General features: G+C 38.5%; 7 non-coding genes across 7 annotated transcripts; 5 read left to right on the forward strand and 2 right to left on the reverse strand.

The window, feature by feature from the left end:
• Nucleotides 1-2318: 2318 nt before the first annotated feature.
• On the forward strand, nt 2319-2390 carry TRNAQ-CUG (transfer RNA glutamine (anticodon CUG)). The gene has a single exon. It is a non-coding gene; the product is annotated as a tRNA-Gln (tRNA).
• A 3647-nt stretch (nt 2391-6037) lies between these two features.
• TRNAS-AGA (transfer RNA serine (anticodon AGA)) lies at nt 6038-6119 on the forward strand. The gene has a single exon. It is a non-coding gene; the product is annotated as a tRNA-Ser (tRNA).
• A 3429-nt stretch (nt 6120-9548) lies between these two features.
• Nucleotides 9549-9630, forward strand: TRNAS-AGA (transfer RNA serine (anticodon AGA)). Its single transcript has one exon. It is a non-coding gene; the product is annotated as a tRNA-Ser (tRNA).
• Nucleotides 9631-9858: 228 nt separating this feature from the next.
• TRNAM-CAU (transfer RNA methionine (anticodon CAU)) lies at nt 9859-9930 on the forward strand. Its single transcript has one exon. It is a non-coding gene; the product is annotated as a tRNA-Met (tRNA).
• Nucleotides 9931-14556: 4626 nt separating this feature from the next.
• Nucleotides 14557-14638, reverse strand: TRNAS-AGA (transfer RNA serine (anticodon AGA)). The gene has a single exon. It is a non-coding gene; the product is annotated as a tRNA-Ser (tRNA).
• A 2075-nt stretch (nt 14639-16713) lies between these two features.
• TRNAS-UGA (transfer RNA serine (anticodon UGA)) lies at nt 16714-16795 on the forward strand. The gene has a single exon. It is a non-coding gene; the product is annotated as a tRNA-Ser (tRNA).
• A 2542-nt stretch (nt 16796-19337) lies between these two features.
• TRNAQ-CUG (transfer RNA glutamine (anticodon CUG)) lies at nt 19338-19409 on the reverse strand. Its single transcript has one exon. It is a non-coding gene; the product is annotated as a tRNA-Gln (tRNA).
• Nucleotides 19410-20826: the final 1417 nt, after the last annotated feature.

Consider the following 20826-nt stretch of genomic DNA (forward strand, 5'->3'; position numbering starts at 1 on the left):
TCACATTTTGATTCTTATTCCCATAAGCAATAGTTTCTGCTTAGTTGGGAAGATAGAACAGAGAGTTATCATATATCCCACAGTTTCCCCTATTATTAAAATCTTACATTAATATGATATATTTATTGTCATAAATAAATGAATATTTATATATTATTGTTAATCCAAGTCCAAAAGTCATTCAGATTTCCTTAGTTTTTACCTAAAGTCCCTCTTCTGTGCCAGGATCCTATTCACAATACTGCATTATATTTAATTGTCATTTCTTCTTAGGCACCTCGTGGCTGTGGCAATTTCTCAGACTCTTCCTGTTCGGGATGATCTTGACAGTTTTAAGGAGTACTGTTATGTATATTGTAGAACACATCTCATTTGCAATTTGTCTGATGTTTTTCTCATCATTGGACAGGACTTATGAATTTGGGGGAGGAAGGAAGGTGGAGGAAGATGACCAAGGTAAAGTGACATTTTCATCATTTATTTTACATCAAGGGTATATGTTATCAAAATGGCTTATCACTGCTAATGTTGACTTTGGTCACCTGGCTGAAGCATTTGCCAGGGTTCTTCTTTACTTACTCTTTTCTCCCGTTTCCCATACTGTGCTTTTAGGAAAGCAATCACTATGCAACGCTCACAGTTAAGGAGTGGGAGTTATGCTATTTGAAACTCTTCTGTACAGGAGATTGCCTGAGAGACTGTGGTTCTTTCTACATCAAGGAAGCTGCTGATACCAGGCTGCAGGAATTAATTTGTAGTCTTCATGTTCACTCATAGGCATTTTATTTACTTCCCAAATGTCTCTTCTCCCACATTTATATATTTATTCAATAATTTACTTATGTCAGTGAGGAATCATGGGTATTTATTCTATGCTTTGGGTTATAATCCAATACTATTTTATGTGTGGTTGCTGAAATCGTTCCAGCTTTGACCATTGCAGGCCTATTATTTTACCAAAAGACTAAAAAAAAAAAAAAAAAAAAAAGCTTTTTTTTCAGAGAACCCAGATCTTGATATAAGCTCTAGCCCTTAGAAATGCTCATTATAAGTTTGTTGCATGAACCTGATGTCCTTCAATTATTTTGAAAGTGACCATGATTATAGTGTTTCTTGTTCCTAAGGCTTCTGGAAATAACCTTTATTTATCCCACTTGGCATAAGAGTTTCATTCTGTCTTCCCCTGGTAAGTGAGTAGGTCGGGGTCACAGGAAATTGGGTGGGGATGGAGAGGCTAAGATACTTGGAGCTGTTCTGTCTGTCATTCCAACGCCTGTTGCTCTAGTCACAGAGTACGAACTCTGCGGAGAGGGGCCAGTTTTAACCCAGCAGTTACGATGCGGACTTTTCAAGTCGAAAGTATTTCCTCCCATATGTCATACGTGTTTATGTAAGAAAAATTGTCCTGGCTGAATGCCAATACTTCTCCAGAGGTCTTGTTGGTAAGATTCAAATCCCGATTACTAACTGTGTAAAGACCGTTTGCTTTTCTTCTCATCCCTTCGGGTTGACAAGCTGGATCCTTCCGTCTCCTGTCGTTTCTCTACCTTGCTGGGGCGACAATAATCGATCCTGGATAGGTCATGTCCCCTCCTTGACACCAGGAAAAACTTAACGGCTGATGAGTTTGGGAAAAGCTCACAGCTGCTGCTCGTAAACGAGACAGGTCTCAGCTTTCTCAGTGAGAACCAAGTTACAAAACCCTGCTTAGAAAATATTCACATTTTTAATCGTGTTTTACTCTTTGGTCTCCACGAGGTGAAAGCATTCTGGCAAGCATACGGCATCTTTTGCCGTCCGGTTTTTATCACCCCTGGGCAACGCCCCGCAAGGACAGGACTGATTGGCACACCACGTCAAATGAAGTCATCCAGTTTATGTGTCACGAAATTAAACTTCCAAGAGTGGCCCTTGCGTTCGAAAAAGACAACGTGGACATACACTCGGGAGACAGCGAGCCCCGCAGTTTCTCCAGCAAAGCAACCTGGGAGCGCGGCTCGGCTGATGCCCTGTCGGAGCCGCCTGCCTCGGCTTCTGGGCAGCCTGGCTGACTGCGGCCGAGTGGAGAACGGCCCAGCGAGCTGCAGAAAAGGCGGAGGGGCGCTAAAAAGCTCGGACCTACCGTATCTATCCCTAGAAACTGATTCGCTCTTGGGTTTTGCACTAGGAGCCCTGTGAGCTCAAGAAAAGGGACGTGTGCCAGGAAAGCAGATAGCGAAAACTAAGGTGCAAATTTCAGCTTTTCTAAGGACTACTTGATTTCACAAATAAAGATATATCCTATCAGGATAGAGTGTTAACACGAGCAGCGACTGCGGGGTTCCATGGTGTAATGGTTAGCACTCTGGACTCTGAATCCAGCGATCCGAGTTCAAATCTCGGTGGAACCTAGAAGTCCTTCCTTTTTAATTATTTTAATCTATTTACCTATTTTTTCCAGTTTCCTTTTTAAGAATGGTTGACAGGGAATCCCCGATTCACATTTCTCCTTTTCTTTATAGACTTTATTAAACGTGAATAAATGAATATCATGATATACTACATAATTTTGGAGCTTTTCTTCCTTGTGAAAGTTTAAAATGGCAAAGCATACATTCTATTTTTAAATTATATTGACCAGATGGGAAGGATTTTCAAATAGAACTTTAAAGACTCAAAGCCAAAATGGAAAATAATTTTAAACTTTATTTTAAAATATTCTAGAAGAGAAGAATTAAGATACTATCACATCCTTATTATTCCTCATTGTTTTCTAATGAAAATTAAACATTTGTTGGGAATAATAGCGTCTGATGTTCTTTCTACTGCTATTAGCTAAAGAACTCTCTCATTAATTTTCTTATGTTAATTAATTCAATTTTATTAATTATTAATATTACATAAATATACATAAAATTAACAGTTTTCCCAAATTATTAATTACCAAAGCCTTTGAAACATGAAAATCCATTCACACTTTAACTGATTCATAGTATTTCAACATATAAAGCACACTAAGGAAATTTCACTCTGTGCTTAATAGCTGAAATTCTTCTTTATCCTGTGTCTTTTCCCCCCCTTAGCTGAATCTTCAGTTACTAAGCAATATGGAAAAGCAAATTGCTAAACTAAAGGGAAAAAAACCCCATCTACTTAAACCTTTTCTTTCTTTGCTATGTTCTAATGATTGCTAATACTTCAGCCTAACTAATAATTCTGTTTTATGAAGACACCAACTGCCTGACTGTAATTCGATTTTCAGAAATCTTAACCAACCAGAAATCTTAACTCCTCAGGAGTATGGGAAAAAAACATATTTTCATTTCTGCCAACGATACAATTTGTACAAAGCCCTACATGGAGGCTATTATCAGAGACTGCTTCCAGGTTGATATATATGCACGGTGCCCCCAAATCCTTTGTTGGGTACATTTTCTCACCTTCCCTGAGTGCACTTATTATAAAGCCATGAAAATTTGACAGGCTTGTACAAAGAGCCTCATTGGCACCAATTCCTAATTAAGATGCCCATAGCACTATTTTTTAAAACAGGACTCAATTATGAAACATTAACTAACTTAACTCCAGTACTTGAATTCAAAAAATAGACAAACAACCTAACTTAATGTCAACAATTGCTGTAGGTAGTCCTCAGAGAATCACCTCCTTCTTCTATTTGCACAATGGAACCAGCATGGTAGGACAGAAAAAGGATACATTGGGACTGAATTCTCACTCTGTGGATGTCTAGCTGTGTAATTTTTGAGATATGTAACCACTCTATAGCTCAGTCTCTTTATATGTAAGATAAAAAACGTAAGGCCTTCTTTACTATGCTCTACCATGGTAAGTATCTTACTTAAGGAAGACACTCCACAAATACTAGAGCTCTCTTTCCTCTTATTTCTTATCTTATCTTATCTTTTATTTTATTTTTCCTCCTCCCCCTCCTTCTTCTTACTTTTCTACTTCCTCTTCTCCTTCATCTTCTTCTAGAAAAACAAGACCTGAGAATTGGAAAGGGGACATTTGGGTCTATTTGGATACATTTCAGTGCAATGATGGTTCCTTCCTAAAAATATTCTACTTGCCAGCAGAAGCAGCCCATCCTCTATCCAAAAACACTAGCCTATCTTTGCTTGAAAATCAGGCAAAGATCTCACTTGAAGAAGTTACCTTGCACAGGGATATTGATTCTTCTCAGTATCCATTCCCACACTCCTCATTGGCTACAGGACTCAGGGTTGAGTATATATCGTTATTTTACATACTGAAAGAATGGCAAGATCATGCTAATTCATAACAACAGAAACTAGAGTAATGTGTGGGAGTTCTAGATCAGGAAGAAAGAAACATAACATAGAATTGTGTCAAATTTATTGATATGGGTACACTTAATGGAGATTCTGGATTTGGTGTGTTAGCTAGAATAACTGGGAATTAGTCTAACAGTGTGCTTGATTGGTTAGCTGCAACCTGAAATCAGTGGAACTACAGTAAATGAGGAAGTCAAGACTTCTGTGGTATAAGGTAGAGAAAGCTATCCAATGTCTTAAAAGAAATAGGGAACTTGCAATGAATTTATCACATGTGATGCCCACTAATCCCCCCTCTGCAGTCTCCCTGAAGGGCTCAAAGGATGCTTCTTTCACAAAAAACCTTGAGATACAGATTAGTGAAGAGAGTGCCAGCCTCCTTGCGAAGCTCTCTAGTATCTGTCCTTTGCAGAAAGGGTTGATGGTAGTAGATGTGTCCCAAATTTATTTTTAAAAAATGTATTTACCTTTTGATCCCCTTCCTCCATTTCTCCCAATTCCCCTGGCCCCTGACCCCACCTCTGGCAAAGACTCATCTGTTCTCTGTGTGTGTAAGCTTTTTATTTTCCCCTCTTTTTTTAGATTCCATATATGAAAAGTATTTGTCTTTCTCTGTCTGGCTTATTTCGCTTCACGTCATGTCCTCAAATTTCATCCATGTTGTCATAGATGGCAATATTTCATTCTTTTTTTGGCTGAATAATATTCCAGTGTGTGTGTGTGTGTGTGTGTGTGTGTGTGTGTGTGTGTGTATACCACAGCTTCTTTATCCATTCGTTCTATGATAGACACTTACGTTGTTTTCTTATCTTCACTATTGTAAACAGTGCTACAGTGAACATAGGGGTGCATATATACTGTTCAAGTTAATGTTATCATTTTCTTCAGATAAATATCCAGAAGTGAATTTCCTGGATCATATTGTAGTTCTATTTTTAACTTTTTGAGCAACTTTCATATTGTTTTCCATAGTGACTGTACCAACTTACTCTCCCATCAACAGTGCACAAGAGGTCCCCTTCTTCCTCATCCTTGCCAACCCTTGTTATTTCTTCTCTTTTGGGTAATAGATGTTCTAACAGGTGTGAAATGATATTTCACTGTGGTTTTGATTTGTATTCATCTGGTGATTAATGATGTTGAGCATCTTTTATTTGCCTGTTGGCCATATTGTCTTCCTTGGAAAAATATCTATTCAGATCTTCTACCCATTTTAAAAATTGAATTGTGTATTTTCTTGCCTTTGAGATGTATGAGTTCTTTACATATTTTGGATATCAATCCCTTGTCAGATATATGATTTGCAAATATTTTCTCCTATTCCAGTGGTTTTATGGTTTTAGGTCTTACATTCAAGTCTTTAATTTATTTTGAGCTCCTTGACGTACGTCTTGGTGATGATTTTTTGGATTTGACACCAAGAGTAAAAGCAACAAAGACAAAAATAAGCAAGTGAGACTACATCAGATTAAAAAGCTTCTGCACAATAAACAAGCAAAAAACAATAAAAATAGAAAGCTTTAGTCTCCTTCTATCAGACCATCAGAATAGAGGGTCCTTCCAGTCTGAGGAGGAATTGTTATCTGCCAATTTGCCACAACAGCATGATATTTGCCTAAATGATGCCAAAGAGTAAGAAAATTTGCTTGACACAAATACACTTTCTGAGAAAATATGTGACGTTTCGAAGAGAGCTGAAGTTCCCTACGGCTACTTATACTAATGACCGTTTCAACTTCCATGTAGTCGTGGCCGAGTGGTTAAGGCGATGGACTAGAAATCCATTGGGGTTTCCCCGCGCAGGTTCGAATCCTGCCGACTACGATGTCTGATGTCTTTCCCTTTAGCAACCCTGCAGAAACAGAAAACCAGGAGTGTCTGGGAAAGTCCATCGGATGTTGCTCCCCGTTTCTGACCCAGCACAGAGGACAGCTCCTTTGAGAGCATCATAGGTAACTCCTATTTCAGCACTGTGGGCACAGTTAGCCTTCTGCAGGTTCTATTTCTAGGAAGGCAGAGGCCAGGATCCTGCTTCACTAACGTCTCTTTTTTTGTTTGTTTGTTTCAGTAGTGTCGGGGTTTCTTCCTCTTTGGTTGATTTAGTATCCTTAAAGACAAGGTAGAGTTCCTCAATTATAAATTGAATATTAGCTTCTCCACTATTGGAGTCTCACTCCCAGGTTCTTCACCTCCTGAAATCCTGGGCATCCTTAAAGATTGCCTTCTCATGTCTCCTACTGTGAAAAGTCTTCAAATTCATCCTTCATTCCTCTGTTTCTGTGCCCCTTATCGTGTCCTTCCTATAACATTAAGAAAATGCAACAATAATACTAGTGCTTCCATATCTCTTTATTCATATATCTCCTAAGAAACTATTTCTATATTTATCATTCATTCTGCCTGTTAGCATGTGTGTTTTTGAAGAGATAGACTGTGTAAGTCCTCTCTCAATCCTTAATGCCCAGGTGGTCAGTTATTAAATCACTGTAAATGATGTAAACTAATGTAGTAGAAACTAACCCTATTTTTGGATCTAATTAATGTTTGTCCTTTAAACAGTAAATTCCTTTAGAGTGTCCTTTCAACTGTTTTGTTCTTTTGGTACCACTTAAAGGTGTCAATAAAGCAGATGATCAATTAAACCATCATTTTTCCTTATATATTTTATGAATCTTTGTCATTTCATTTGCTATATCTGCTAGTCTTTCAGAAGTAACTGAACTTCCTAAACTAAATGCTGTTTATGTGACATCTACGGCTTTGAAATGGAAAGTGCCACCTCTATACAGCAACTGCTGTAAACTTTCAGTGAAAACACAGAAGTCAGAATATTCATTTAGACTTAAGAGAGCTAACGTTGTCTAGCATCTGTCTCCCTTTTGCATGCTTCCTTCTTCAACAAGAAAGGGAGAATATTACAAATCAAAGCCTTCTTTTCAGTGGAGACCTTAGAGTAATGGTTGAAAAGGAGCTGAGGTAGAGGCTCCAATAACCTCTGGTTGAAAAAGAACAGGGCTCCATTCCACTCTGTTGGACCTACACATGCTTCATTCTAGTGTCCCAAATGTGTACTGTGAAAATCCCACACCTATGAGCTCTCTGAAAAAGGAGAGGGAAGCTCTGAGAACTGGTTTGACAGGGTTCTCAGCCTCAGGCATGGGTGTACCTTGGCCTCCTACTTTTCAAAATTGAGGTTAATGACTCACAAAGCCATATTTCAAAGAGGATATTTCTTCAGCAACTTTGTACTTAATTACAGTTTAGTAATAGTTAAGCTTATTAGTTAAAATTAGGTTTTGTGACATAAAGAAGATTCTCCAATGCAAAGTGTTCCCAGCCTAGTGTCTATGTTCTCCAACAGAATTTGTGAACTTCCTGATATGGTTGCTACAATTGTTAATTTTGTGTGAGGGCCATCTCTCTGTGAGAGGGTGAATAAGTTTTATTTTACATACATGGGAATTTAAGCCAAAAAATAATGTGAGTCTCTGTCTTAATAACTTTATGACCATTGGATGATAAGAAGAATTTGGTAGCTCTATTTTGTTGTTTTGGGAAACACATAAAATGACATGAAAAGATACGTCAGCCCCAAACAAACTCCTTCTAACTGTTGTAATAGATTTATCTGACTTGAACCCAACAGCTGTCTTCCCAATGACAAATTCACATTCACCATTATAACAGGGAAGAATGTTTTATTGGAAATCACTATGCTTACCTCCACGCCTCTGAATATTTCTGATGTTCACAGACCAAGACAGGCACATATCCACCTAATGTAAGTAACTTTCAAAGCCTTTGCCTGACCCATGTTGCTAAGGGCATTGATAAGCTTTTTCTTTTATATTTCACTACTGCATTGCTTCTGAGAACAAATAGGCACTACTTTAAGGATATAATTCCACAAGCTACTCCTGTAGGTAGAAAGACATCAACCAAAACTTTCTTTCAATCAGCACCTTCAACTCCCATTCATTTAAAAATTACAGATTTCAATTTTACTTATACTTTCCACTTTATCTCTGCCATTGTGCTGTCAGTCTTAAGCAATTTCTTCAAATTTTCCATATGTGGGCTATAGTTACTTGCATGTTTATGAAATATCTTACTTAGTGGACATTAATCACAAGGGCAGGGATAATGCTCTTTGTCTTGTTAACTTTGTGTTATTATACCACAGTCAATAAGATTAATTCCATTCAGGAATAGGATTTTATCATATCATGAATCATATGAAAGAGACTTTTTAATTAAGGTGGTACCGCAGTATAATCGTTAGTTAGCACTCTGGTCTCTGAATCCAGCCATCTGAGTTTAAAGAAATTGTTTGTTTCATAGCTTTGCTTCTTTGTTGCTAGGAGTTTGCTGTCTACAAAAGCTGTCATACTAAGCCAATTTTATCCTTGATATCTCTGAGTACCTGATATCTGCATCTGGGAGGCTTCAGAAAGTCTCATCATGTTTCACAGGGGAGGAAAAAAGGGTCAAAAGTAAACACATCATTTAAAATAGCATCAACAAGGGTAAAATACTCTGGAATAAATTTAACAAAAGAAGGGCAAAACTTATACTCTGAAAACTACAAAACATTGCTGAAAGAAGGAAAATCTAAATAAACAGGAAGATGTCTCATGTTCATGGACTGCATTTTAACATTGTTGAGATGGCAATTTTCCTTTAAATTTATCTACAGATTCAATGCAATTGCCATCAGAATCCCAGCTGACTTCTTTGTGGAAATTGGTGAGTTGATTCTAAATTTACATGGAATTTCAAGGGACCCAGAATATCAAGAACAATCTTGAAAAGAAGAAAAAAGTAAGGGGACCCACACTTCCCAATTTCAAAACTAACTACAAGGCAATGATAATCAAGACAGTGTCAAAGTAATATAAGATCAATGAGATAGAATTGAGAGTTCAGAAATAAAGCCACATGTCTATGGTCAGCTGATTTTTGACAAGAATATATTTCATGAGTCTTCACCAGGGGCTGACAGAACAGAAGCTGATCTCATTCCAACAACCCATCACATAAGGAGTCTTTCCAGTTCTAAGGATAAAGTGTTACTCGCCAACATGGTGCAATAGCATGATAGTCACCCTACTGATGTCAAAAATAGGAAACATTGACTGCAGATACAATTTCTGATACGTAATTCGATCTTTCTGGTATGTGATTTGGTGTTATGAAGCTTGAGAACTCAGTTTCAGCACAGCTATTTAGTTTAATAAATGGGTAGGTTGCTGTGTAGTCGTGGCCGAGTGGTTAAGGCGATGGACTAGAAATCCATTGGGGTTTCCCCGCGCAGGTTCGAATCCTGCCGACTACGTGCGGATTAGCAGCTGGTAATTAGCGATGAATTAATTCCTTTCCAGGTCTGCACCTTTTTTTTTGACATCTTAAGGGTATTCGAAATCCTGGAGTTGCAGACCTGCTAAGGGTGTTTGAAATACTGGAGTAGCGGACATAGTGAAAAGACAGAGAAAACAAAAATATTAATAAACATTGAAATGTTGGAGAAGTGGGTAAGAATCAAGATTAAAAAGCACCTTTCGTGAGCAGAGTGGCGCAGCGGGAGCGTGCTGGGCCCATAACCCAGAGGTCGATGGATCGAAACCATCCTCTGCTAGCTTCGTCAATTTTTCTCCTTTCTTTCCTCAAATGCCCACAGAGACCTTCCTGCTTTCTTCACCTACTGAAACATCCACAAAGCAGTAATGGTTGTCAAAAGAAAGCCACCAGAGACACCTTCACAACCATTCTCATCCTCTTGTATTCCTGGGACAGGATTAACTCATTTTCGCTGCTCCAACTACATTCAAAGAATAATGGAAAACACTATCCATTCTTACTTGTCTTCCGCCCCAACTGCCGACTTCCTCACTGCTTGCTTGGCTGTCACTTAGAGGTGCTCAAAAAATATACGTTGAATCAAAGAAGCCTTACCATAACCATGGCCACACCTATTTCCTCAGTTGCCGGTCCTCCCGGTCTTTGAATGAGCTGAAGTAAAGAGAAACTATGGAAGGAAAGCATTAGAGAAAGACCTGGAATGATGGAGAATCTCCATATGTTGGGCGGAGGCAGAGGCAGATTAATGTGATTCCACTTTGTCCTAGAGGAAGGGACATGGAGAAGAGAAAGTGTCCAATTGGGAAATACCAGGTGACGGAGGGAGAAGAAGAGGAGCAGAGAGAAGAAGAAAAAGAATGGGAGAGGACAATAAAGGAGGCCGAAGAGTGGGTGGACAAAAGGGAAGACACAATGAGAGAAGGAAAGGCGGAGCAGTTGAGTGGAAATTTAGGAAAGGAAGGGAAATGTACAGGATTGGAGCGATGTGAATTTTGAGGAAGATGGTCCTCACTGACTGAAACAAAAATATCTTCGACCTCCGTTTGTTTGGTTTCAGGTAATGGACCAGGAGGGAACTCACACTTGGGCCAAGGACTTCCTGACCTGCAACTACATACCTGAAAGGCATCAAGCCGATATTTTATGATTTGGTCCTCTGCGTCACCTTGTCCCTGCTTCTTCCTCAAATGGCAGCCGGTTTCCCTCCACAAATTTTTGTATGATTCAGTGCTTTTTTCCTGACTCTGCAGAGGTAAAACGACCCCCTCATATAGGTGGAAGCACTGCTTCCAGGAATAAATTCTCCGAATCAATCTCATCCTAAGTACCCAGACCGACTTTGATCTACTTTTACTCTGCACTTTCAAGTATTTATTATCAACAATGCAGAGATCAACAACGATCTGTTCAGCTGCCACCCTCTCCTGGATCCCCAAGGCCCTGAGTGGAATTAGGAATTACCAGCACTTAGGAAAGACCCATATATTTCCATATTATGGACTACTGAGTCGATAAAGCAGGACGCTTTTAATCTGAGTGTCTATGGTCCAAATTCCTGTTTTTCTCCTTTTGATTTCAGCCTCACCTTCAGATATGACTCACCACCTGGAGGATTGCTGTTCCTTGGAGAATTTCTGGGGACCCAGTAAATTAAGAATAAAAAAATGTACAACCACTTGCAGATTCATCTATATTCATATCCATCTCTGCCTTTGGGCTTAGTTGCTACTCATTTAATAATTCCTGGAGCAAATGTCAACAAATTAACCCATTGTAGATTGTGTGTGAAAAATAATGCCAAGTATCCCTCCTTCTCTCCCTCCTTCCCTCCCTTCATCCATCCTTCCTTCCTGTCCTGTACTGGATTTCTAAGCTTGCAATGACTGCAGAAAAACAACAAACCAAATAAGGTAGTTGCTTACAAGACAATACTTTGGAATGGTGTTGGTCTTCCCTGTTGTCATGGTTTTCGTTAGCTCGTCCTAATGATTCTATACTTTTATAAATTGACTATGAAAACATTGTGCAATATCTCTATTTGTAGAAAATCAAACGTGCAATCTGGGCATCCAAGATCTAAATCCATTGATTGCAGACAAATCTAAAGATAGGGTGTGATCAAAAAAATAACCCCTGACCCCTGCAAGAGAATTTCCAGAGATTTGAATACCTGACCCAAACCAAACAAACAAAAAAGCAAAAACAAAACAGTTAGAAGACACCTGTTTGGAGTCTGTCTAGTCTCTTACAGGCATTTTGTACATTTCCCAAAACAACAAAAATCAGCTGGCAAATTCTCCTCCCTCCTACCTCATGGTCATGAAGTTACTAGGAAATAGATTTCTCGCTTCTCTTTTTTGGGGGTAGAAGGGTACTAAAAATCCCAAGGTATATAGAATAAAACTTATGAACTCTCTCACAGAAAGATGTCCCCCGACATAAAACATACAGTTATGAAGACCACGTCAGGGAGTTCACAAAAACTGTGTAAGACCATAAGCACCAAGTAGGGAATCCTCTGCATTTTGAATTCCCTTCCTTGTCTAATAATCTAACTTAACCAATAAAATTCAAAATCACCAAATTGTGATTTTAAGCATGATGGTGTTTAAAAAATATCACCTTTAAATTGCAGACATGTGATTCATTAATCTCAGTCTTGGAAATTAGGAAGCCAAGTGTGTCCACTCCCTGAAGCTGAGACCCTAGTCAAACCAGTTCTTTGAGTTTCTCTCCGTTTTTTTTTTTTTTTTTTTTTTTTTTTTCTTTATAGGGTTCATGGGGTGTGGATCATTCACAAAACACCTTTGGGACACTAGAATGAGACATACATACATCCAGCAGGATGGAGTGGAATTCAGCTGGTTAGATGGTGGTTGAAACCTCCTTTTCAAACCCTACTGTGAGCTCTTGACTTATGACATCACCTCCTTCTTGTTGAGAAGAGAAGCATGAAAAAATACGGCAGAAGCAATGCAATACTCTTTCTCTTAACTCTCTATGAGTATCTGAATTCTGTGTGATTTAAGCCTAGAGTTTTCCCCCACTGGATGTCTTCTTATTTATTGTAAGTACAATTGAAGATGACACTTAGTATCTGCAAATCATACATATTTCATAAAATAGCATTTTATTTAGAATGCCATTGCTTTGGAAGATAAATGCAGAAAGGAAGGGGGTTGAAGATTTCTAAAATGTATAAAGCAAAATTTATAAAACTAGAGATAGAGGTAAAGCCATAATCACAATGAGACATTTTTAGCATGGTACTCATCCCTCAAGAAAAAAGCAGGAGTGAGGGGGCTGGGGGAGAAGTGAGAGGGAAAAAAAAAAAAAAACCCATAAGGACACAAAAGTTTTAAATAATATTATTCCTAAATGTGACCTAACTTACAAATAGATAACACACACTGTTCAACTTCTGAAGACAAATCTCATTTTTAAACACATATAGAATCTCTAAAACAAAACAAATCTTTTGCTTTGCTGACTATAAGGCAAGTTTTCAAAATTCTAACACTTTTAAAAGATAAATGTTAGCATCTAATCACAATATATTTTGCTGAATATCAATTAAAAATTGAAAATTATGATATGTTTGCAAGATAACAAAATGCATATGATTCAAAGAAGATTATCTACATGGGAATTTAAAACTATATAGAAAAGAGTGATATTGAAAATAATTCATATGAAAATATGTTTTGTGCAGCCAAAGATGCATTAGGTGGATAGTTAAATCTTCAGTTACAGAAGTAAAAATAAAATAAAAGCTGAATAGCATAGCATTGATCTAATGATACAGTAGAAGAAATTAGAAAATAATCGGTAATTATTACCCAAGGAAGTCTTAGAGAAGAAAATAATGAAGAAAACGGCTGATTTAATGCATCAGAATAGAAACATAAGATGCAGATGACTTACAAAATTGAACTTTTAGCTGGGAAAAAGGGGTGATAAAATTGCTAAACTTTTGGATAAACTGATCAAATCATGAAAGAAGGCATAAATAACTGCTATCAGAAATGGAAAAAAGGAGAATGGCATGTCTAAAGGCTTCAAAAATAAAAAAAGAAGATGCAGAATGGCAAAAGAGGCAAGGACAAGCTCCCCTAAGCTGCGGAGGCAGTGATAGAATGAATCCTATAAATTCCTAGGAAGATACTCTACCATGGTTAGCATTCCTTTGGTCGATAGATTAACCATACTTTATTAATCATGCAGTGTGACTGTGCATCTAAGAGTATGGCTCTGTGCTTAGAATACACCAAAAACCTCACTTCATTTTTTTTCTTACAGTTTTATTGAGATGTAATTGACATACAGCATTGTGTAAGTTTAACTCATCTCGTTTTTACTCCCTCTCTCTACACCTCAGTCCTGATCCCAGGAAGTCAGCCTGGTGTAACATCCTTGACCATATCTGGTTGGATTACAAAGAAAATTGTTTTACTTAATTTCTTTACTTGTGTAGTGGTTTCCTTATGAATACCTAGTTTGGGTTTGTGACTTGGTGTATGAGTCTTGAGTTTCACTTATATTTGATCCAAGATTTCCTGGAGTTTCCTTTTCTATGTGAAGAAGGATGTACATGATAGGAGAAGAGCCCTGAAAAGGGTACAATTCTTTGGAGACAGAAAGGGTCATGGCAAGTTTTTTCTGTAGGAAAAGCTACATTCTAAGCAGAATTTAGATTGCAGGAAACAGCCTTCCTTCCTGTTGTGAACAGCCTTCCTGTTTCCTGGAAAAGAAAACTCCATTAGGATTGTGTGGAGCTGGGAACTTTAAAGACAATCAGAGTCAAGTTTCCTTCTTTAGAAAGGTAAGAGCAGACTCTCAAACAGAGATTTTTTTTTTTTTTCCAAACCGAACAATTTTCCCTACCATAGAATTTTCCAGATGACGTAGTCGGCAGGATTCGAACCTGCACGGGGAAACCCCAATGGATTTCTAGTCCATCGCCTTAACCACTCGGCCACGACTACATGGAAAGTGAGGCAGTCACTAGCATAAGTAGCCGTAGGGAACTTCTGTTCTCTTCAAAAGGTCACTTTTTCTATCAGAGCGTATATTTGTATTAAGCAAAACTTCTTATTCCTTGGCATCATTTAGACAAATATGCTGTTGTGGCAAATTGACAAGTAACACTTCCTCCTCAGATTGGAAGGACCCTTTATTCTGATGGTCAGATCGAAGCAGACGAAGCAGGAGACGTCCTAAGAGACCACATTCCTGCTCTGTCAATTTCTGATGCGGACTCATGAGATACATATACCAACAACTAGGACATACTCTAACATTTGCTGCAGAATTATGAGCATAGCAACGATTTGAAAACCTTGAAATGACCATCAATTTATAAAATGAATTTTAGAACACACACATGGTGGAAGATTCTGCAGCAGTTTTAGAAAATTCACAACTACTTGATTTAAAAGATTGTCCCACCTACTTCAACACTTTTCCCCCCTGCATCCCCTGCATATGGATAAATATAGCGCAGACTTCAAATAAAACAGCTCTTCAAACCTTAAAAATGTGAAACTGTGCTCTATGGCAGTATTCTTTCAAACTGACAAGGTGGGAGGTGGGGAAGCCCAGTTAAATGCCAACAAGCAAGGGGGTGGAGAAGTCTTCATTAATTCTACCAATCTGTAACTATCATTTATTATTTGAGAAACAAGTTGGAGGTGAACGTTTTCACCATGGAGTGCACTGAACAAGACAGATGATTAATCCAAGGACCACTTGAGGCAAATGTTAGCTTTTGAGCAATATCCATAAATAACCAATAAAGCAATAAAATACATTGTTCTGCTATTCACTTATAAAACTTGATGCTTATTTTACACAGTAGAAAACAAATAACCAAAAATTAACACATAATCCCACAATCCAGAAACCAACACTAGCAACATTTTAAAGTATTCCTCCTCTCCCCCTAGTATTTCACATATAAAAATTTTGCATAGTTGAGTCATGTTTATGGCATCCTGCTCTTGTCGGTGAACATTATATCATAAACATTTCCCCAAAGCAATTACAAAGTCTCCCCAATTTTTGCTTTAATGGCTTTGTAATGATCTATTAGGTAGATGAGGCAAAAACATTTAATCATTTACCCATTTTTAATATATATATATATTGCTATCACAATGAGAGATGAAGATTTTTGTGCAGTACATGTTTTTCTTTGTTAATATTATTCTCAAGAGAGTGCTTCTCAAACTTCAGTCGGCATCAGAACCACCCAAAGGACTTCTTTTTAAAACAAATTGCTGGATCTCCCCAACACACCCCACCCCACCTGCTATCAAGTTTTTAATTCTGTAGATCTGAACTCAAGCCAGAGAATTTGCATCTCTCATAAGTTCCCAGATGGTGCACACACTGCTGGTCAGGGACAATACTTTAATAAGACTGCTCAAGGATAATAAACTTCAAAATAAATTTATTGTGTTAAAGGTTTCAGTCACTTGGGAATTGTCTCGCATCCTTCACTAGGACACAAGAGTGACCTCCAAAGGAAGGGGTGGGAGACCTCTCCTGCCTTGTCTTTTCCAGTTAGTACAAAAACTGTCCCGCTCTCTCCTTGCCTCTCACTCCAAATTGCCGCCCCAGTCCAATTTAAATAGTTCTTTTGGAAGGATATGCCAGTTTTCACGCCATGGAAGGGATTCCTGAATTAGAGTTTAACCCTGGAAGTAAACACAGATGACGCCCCTTCGTCTCACGTTCCTTTCATTCCAGCTCCTTCTCCCATTGGTATTTGCGACTTGAGGCTGTTTAGAGCTCACTCTAAACTCATAACTCGCCTTTGCCGGATCCCTAGAATTAGGTGTGATCGTTCATGTCCGCGAGTGTCAGCGGCTAGTGGACAAGCTCCAGCGCCCACGACGGCCGAGTCGCTTGTCTAGGAGCTTTTTATTGAGCTGGTTCTTGATTTGCTCTAGATGAGCTTTTTCATTCTGGAAACTTTTTGTTGCCAGACCTACTGTTGGTGAATGGGCCACACATTCACCACTAGTTCACTTAAGCCCTCTAACGTGACATCAAGTTGGTAGTCGTGGCCGAGTGGTCAAGGCGATGGACTTGAAATCCATTGGGGGTTCCCCGCGCAGGTTCGAATCCTGTCGACTACGGTTTTACCATGGGGTAACGTTGTGGCATACTGCACCCCCTCTTGCTAATTTCTCTGGACATATATTCACCTACTACACTAATGGCTTCCTCTTTCTTAAATTAAGCTGGGTCTTCTCAGGCTTAATAAAGAAAACAAGAAAGGGAAAGAATTCCCAGTCTTTCCTCCCCTTTTTTATGACAATCAGGCTAATCCATATGGCTATAGGTTTTAATCAACAATGGCTGCCAGTTTTTGAGCACAGAGAAAGTATCTGTTGACCATATCTTCTTTAAATTTTCTGGTTTCAACTCACTCGTGCAGTTTTCTGATAGCAATAAGGTGTGCAGTAAAGACAGAGTTTTACAGTTGTAGAATAGAGGCATTTTCTGCATTTTCACCTGGGAAAGAAACTTTATGTACCTAGGAATATAAGAAAAAATAAATTAAACTTCAATCTTGACCAAACTAAATGTGATCTGTATATATTAATGATGGAGTATGAAGAGTAGATTCTACATATTGTGAAGATCAAAGGGGTGTAACAAGATCATAAATAGTGTTTTCCCAGTACAGTGCTTGGGGTGGGGGTGAATGCATTGCGTTCTATAGTTAGTGACACACTATGAGAGAGAAAACCAACACTCTCCGGTTTTGAACGATGGAATGTGTTTACATGTAGTAGTAGGAACTTCACAGAACTGATTTGTGATGGAAAAGAACCTGAATATGAATGTTTGAATAAGCAATTTACAAAAAGGGGCAATGCTGAGAGGAAGCAGACAATGAATAAGATTAGTGTATAAGGGGAGAATCTTTACTGTAACTACATTTGGAGTTAGTGATATGTGTTGGCTGTGATTTTAAAAAGCTGTTTAAAAATCCAACCCTGGAACTAGCCCTTACCCAAACCTAGCCCTAGCCCTAAACCTAGCCCTAATCCTCCACCTAACCTTAAACCTGGACCTAGCCCTAACCCTGAACCTTGCCCTAACCCTGACCTAGCCCTAAACCTGAACTTAGCCCTAACGATGCATCTAGACCTAACCCTGAAACCAGCCCTAACCCTGTATCAAGCCCTAACCCTGGAACTAGCCCTTACCCTGAACCAAGCCCTAGCCCTAAACCTAGCCCTAATCCTCCACCTAGCCTTAACCCTGAAACTTGCCCTAACCCTGAACCTAGACCTAATCCTGAACCTAGACCTAACCTTGAACCTAGCACCAATGTTGCACGTAGCCCTAACCCTGAACCAAGCCCTAACCCTGAAATTAGCCCTAACCCTGAAACTAGCCCTAAACCTGAAACTAGACCTAAACCTGAACCCAACCCTAAACCTGAAACTAGCCCTAACACTGAAACTAGCCCTATTCCTGCACCTAGACCTAACCATGAAACTAGCCCCAAACCTGAATCTAGCACTAACCCTACACCTACACCTAACCCTGTACCTAGCCCTAACCCCTAACCTAGCCCTAATGCTGAAGCGCCCCTAACCCTGCTCCCAGCCCTAATCCTGAACCTAGCACTAACTCTGCACCTAGCCCTAAAAAACAAAAAAACAAAAACAAAAACAAAAAAAACAACAACCCTCACACAACCTAGTATCACAAAGAGATTTTTTGCGGGTGGGGTAGGTGGAATCTTCTGAGAACCTAGTCCATGAGAAATGCCTGCAAATTTCTAATCCAGGAAAACAAAATATGTCTCACTTCGTCCAAGAAAAATACTATACTAAAAAGAAAATTTCCTAAGACCTGTGCAAAATAGTACAAAAACAAATGAAAAAAAGTAAAACGTATACAACGAATATAATTAGTAAAGAAATAGCCGTAGTCACTCATTTTATCTGAGAAAAATGGATATTTGGTATTTTGTGGGTGACACAACGACCAGATGAAGAGTACAATGAAAATATCATTTTAATTTGAAATATGTTAAATCCATACATATTTTAAAAACATAATAATGAGTCTTACATATCCTTTTACTTAGAGTTACCTACTTTCAGATTTTCCACATTTTGTTTCTCACTGTGTGTGTGTGTGTGTGTGCGTGGTGTGTGTGTGGTGTCTACCTGTATTTTATAGATATAATTGGGTTCGATGGCCATGTGGAGGAGGGTCAGAAATCGTGCAAGTAGAGGTCATGGATAGAAAAGAAATTTGCTATTAACTGTACATTATCATTATCCAACACTATTAGCTGTATTTATTTCCTATGTTTGAAATACTAAACAATTTCAAATATTCTTTTTAATGTGCACAGAAAATAAAGTTTTTTAAAAAAATCATTATTGCTTTTTATTAGAGTTGGTTTTCTAGTGGCAGCAGAGTGTAGGGTTTTGGGGTCTTCCACCTGTACTTACCTCTGATACTTCTTCTCTTCCTTATAAAATAAACTCCATTAAAGTAGGATGGAATTTCATTTCCACCACCTCATCCAGATGCAGATAGATGTGTCGCTACTCGCAGGAACTCACAGGAGATATCAGGGGAGAACTGATTTTGTTCATTTAGGTGGACAGTATTTTCTCGGGAAAATCAAAGATGAAAAGATCAGGTAGGTTCCACCGAGACTTGAACTCGGATCGCTGGATTCAGAGTCCAGAGTGCTAACCATTACACCATGGAACCACACATAAGCAAAGTTTTTCCATAATTATCCATGATGTGTTATAGTAACTCTACTGAAAGCACTTTAACAGTCAGAAAGTTTAATCTACGTCTATTCACAACATTCTTTCAAAGAAAATCCTGAGACGGGATTATTTTGTTTATTTTTATTTTTTATCTTATTTTTTGCCAAGTATAGGAATCCATAGAGTGTCCACCCTCCACCTGCCCCACCTCCCTACTTGTGAGCCTAGTACTTGCTTTCTTCATTAAGAAAAACAGTGAGCACTTCTTACACACACCAGCACTGAATTAAAAGTCTTATATTTATTGTATGATTTAATATTTATTGCTTACTAAAGTATTTTTAGTCTTTATAAAGACTAGAAAACTGAGGCTTAGAGATTTCATATCTTTTATCTGCACTTCTGCTCAATTTCAGCTAGGTGATATTTTTCTCCACATAGATTATTCAGTTACCAGGTCCACTGCTTCTAGAAACGCAAGCTTTAATGTGTCGATTTCTGGCACATTCATGGAAGAAAACTTGCAAGAGAAACTATGTTTCTGAGAAAATGGAAAAGGTATGCTTGAAGAAGAAGTCTGAATTTTGTCACGTGTAGCGATCGTGCTCGGGCAAGGAGCAAATCAGAGATACGGCATTTCAGGATCAAAGACTCATCATACTCGTCTTCATAAAGAAGAAGGTGTCCAGTGAAGGCTGCCAATTTGCAATAAAAACTTTTGTTTGTTTGTTTGTTTTTTGTTTGTTTGTTTACTGCTATTCCGCAGACACATTTTCCTTAGACCCAGCGTGCTTCCTCAAAGACTAGGTTTCTAGAAGAGGTAGGTCTATTCCTCCGCCTCCAAACCGGTGCAGTAGAGCCCGTCTCTCTCCTTCAGCTCACCTCCATGCGGCTGCACTCGCTGAGGTCTCTCAGCAGCAAGTTTCTATCAACATTTCAATAGAGCTTTAGCCGAGTTGCACTTTGGAATTTGTGTTGGTTGAATTCCAGGGATGCTGGCTGCCTTCCCAGCACTCGTCCCAGTGGATGTATATAGGATTTGTCCTACGACTGCACAATGACTTCTAATGCAGTGGAAGGAGATCTGTCCCCCTTAAATGAGGATATTCTAAAGCTTGTATAAATTAAACAGATTTCCTCTCCTCCAAGGGTTTTTTTTTTTTTTTTGGTTTTTTTTTGTTGTTGTTGTTGTTGCTGTTTTGTTTTTTTTTGTCACAGTTATTCAATTGGAGGTAGCACCTGGTATCTCCAAGTCATAGCAGTTACAGAAATAATGCTCTATGCAGAATTTCTTGCTTCTAGAAGTTTAAGAAATGGAGAGAAAATTCCAGGAATTGATGGAAGTACAAAGAGAAAGATAAAAACCACAATTGTAGTGGGATATTTTTACACAGTATACCTCTCTGAGTAAC

Source organism: Camelus bactrianus, chromosome 20 (genome assembly GCF_048773025.1).
Source record: "Camelus bactrianus isolate YW-2024 breed Bactrian camel chromosome 20, ASM4877302v1, whole genome shotgun sequence".
Lineage (NCBI taxonomy): Eukaryota > Metazoa > Chordata > Mammalia > Artiodactyla > Camelidae > Camelus > Camelus bactrianus.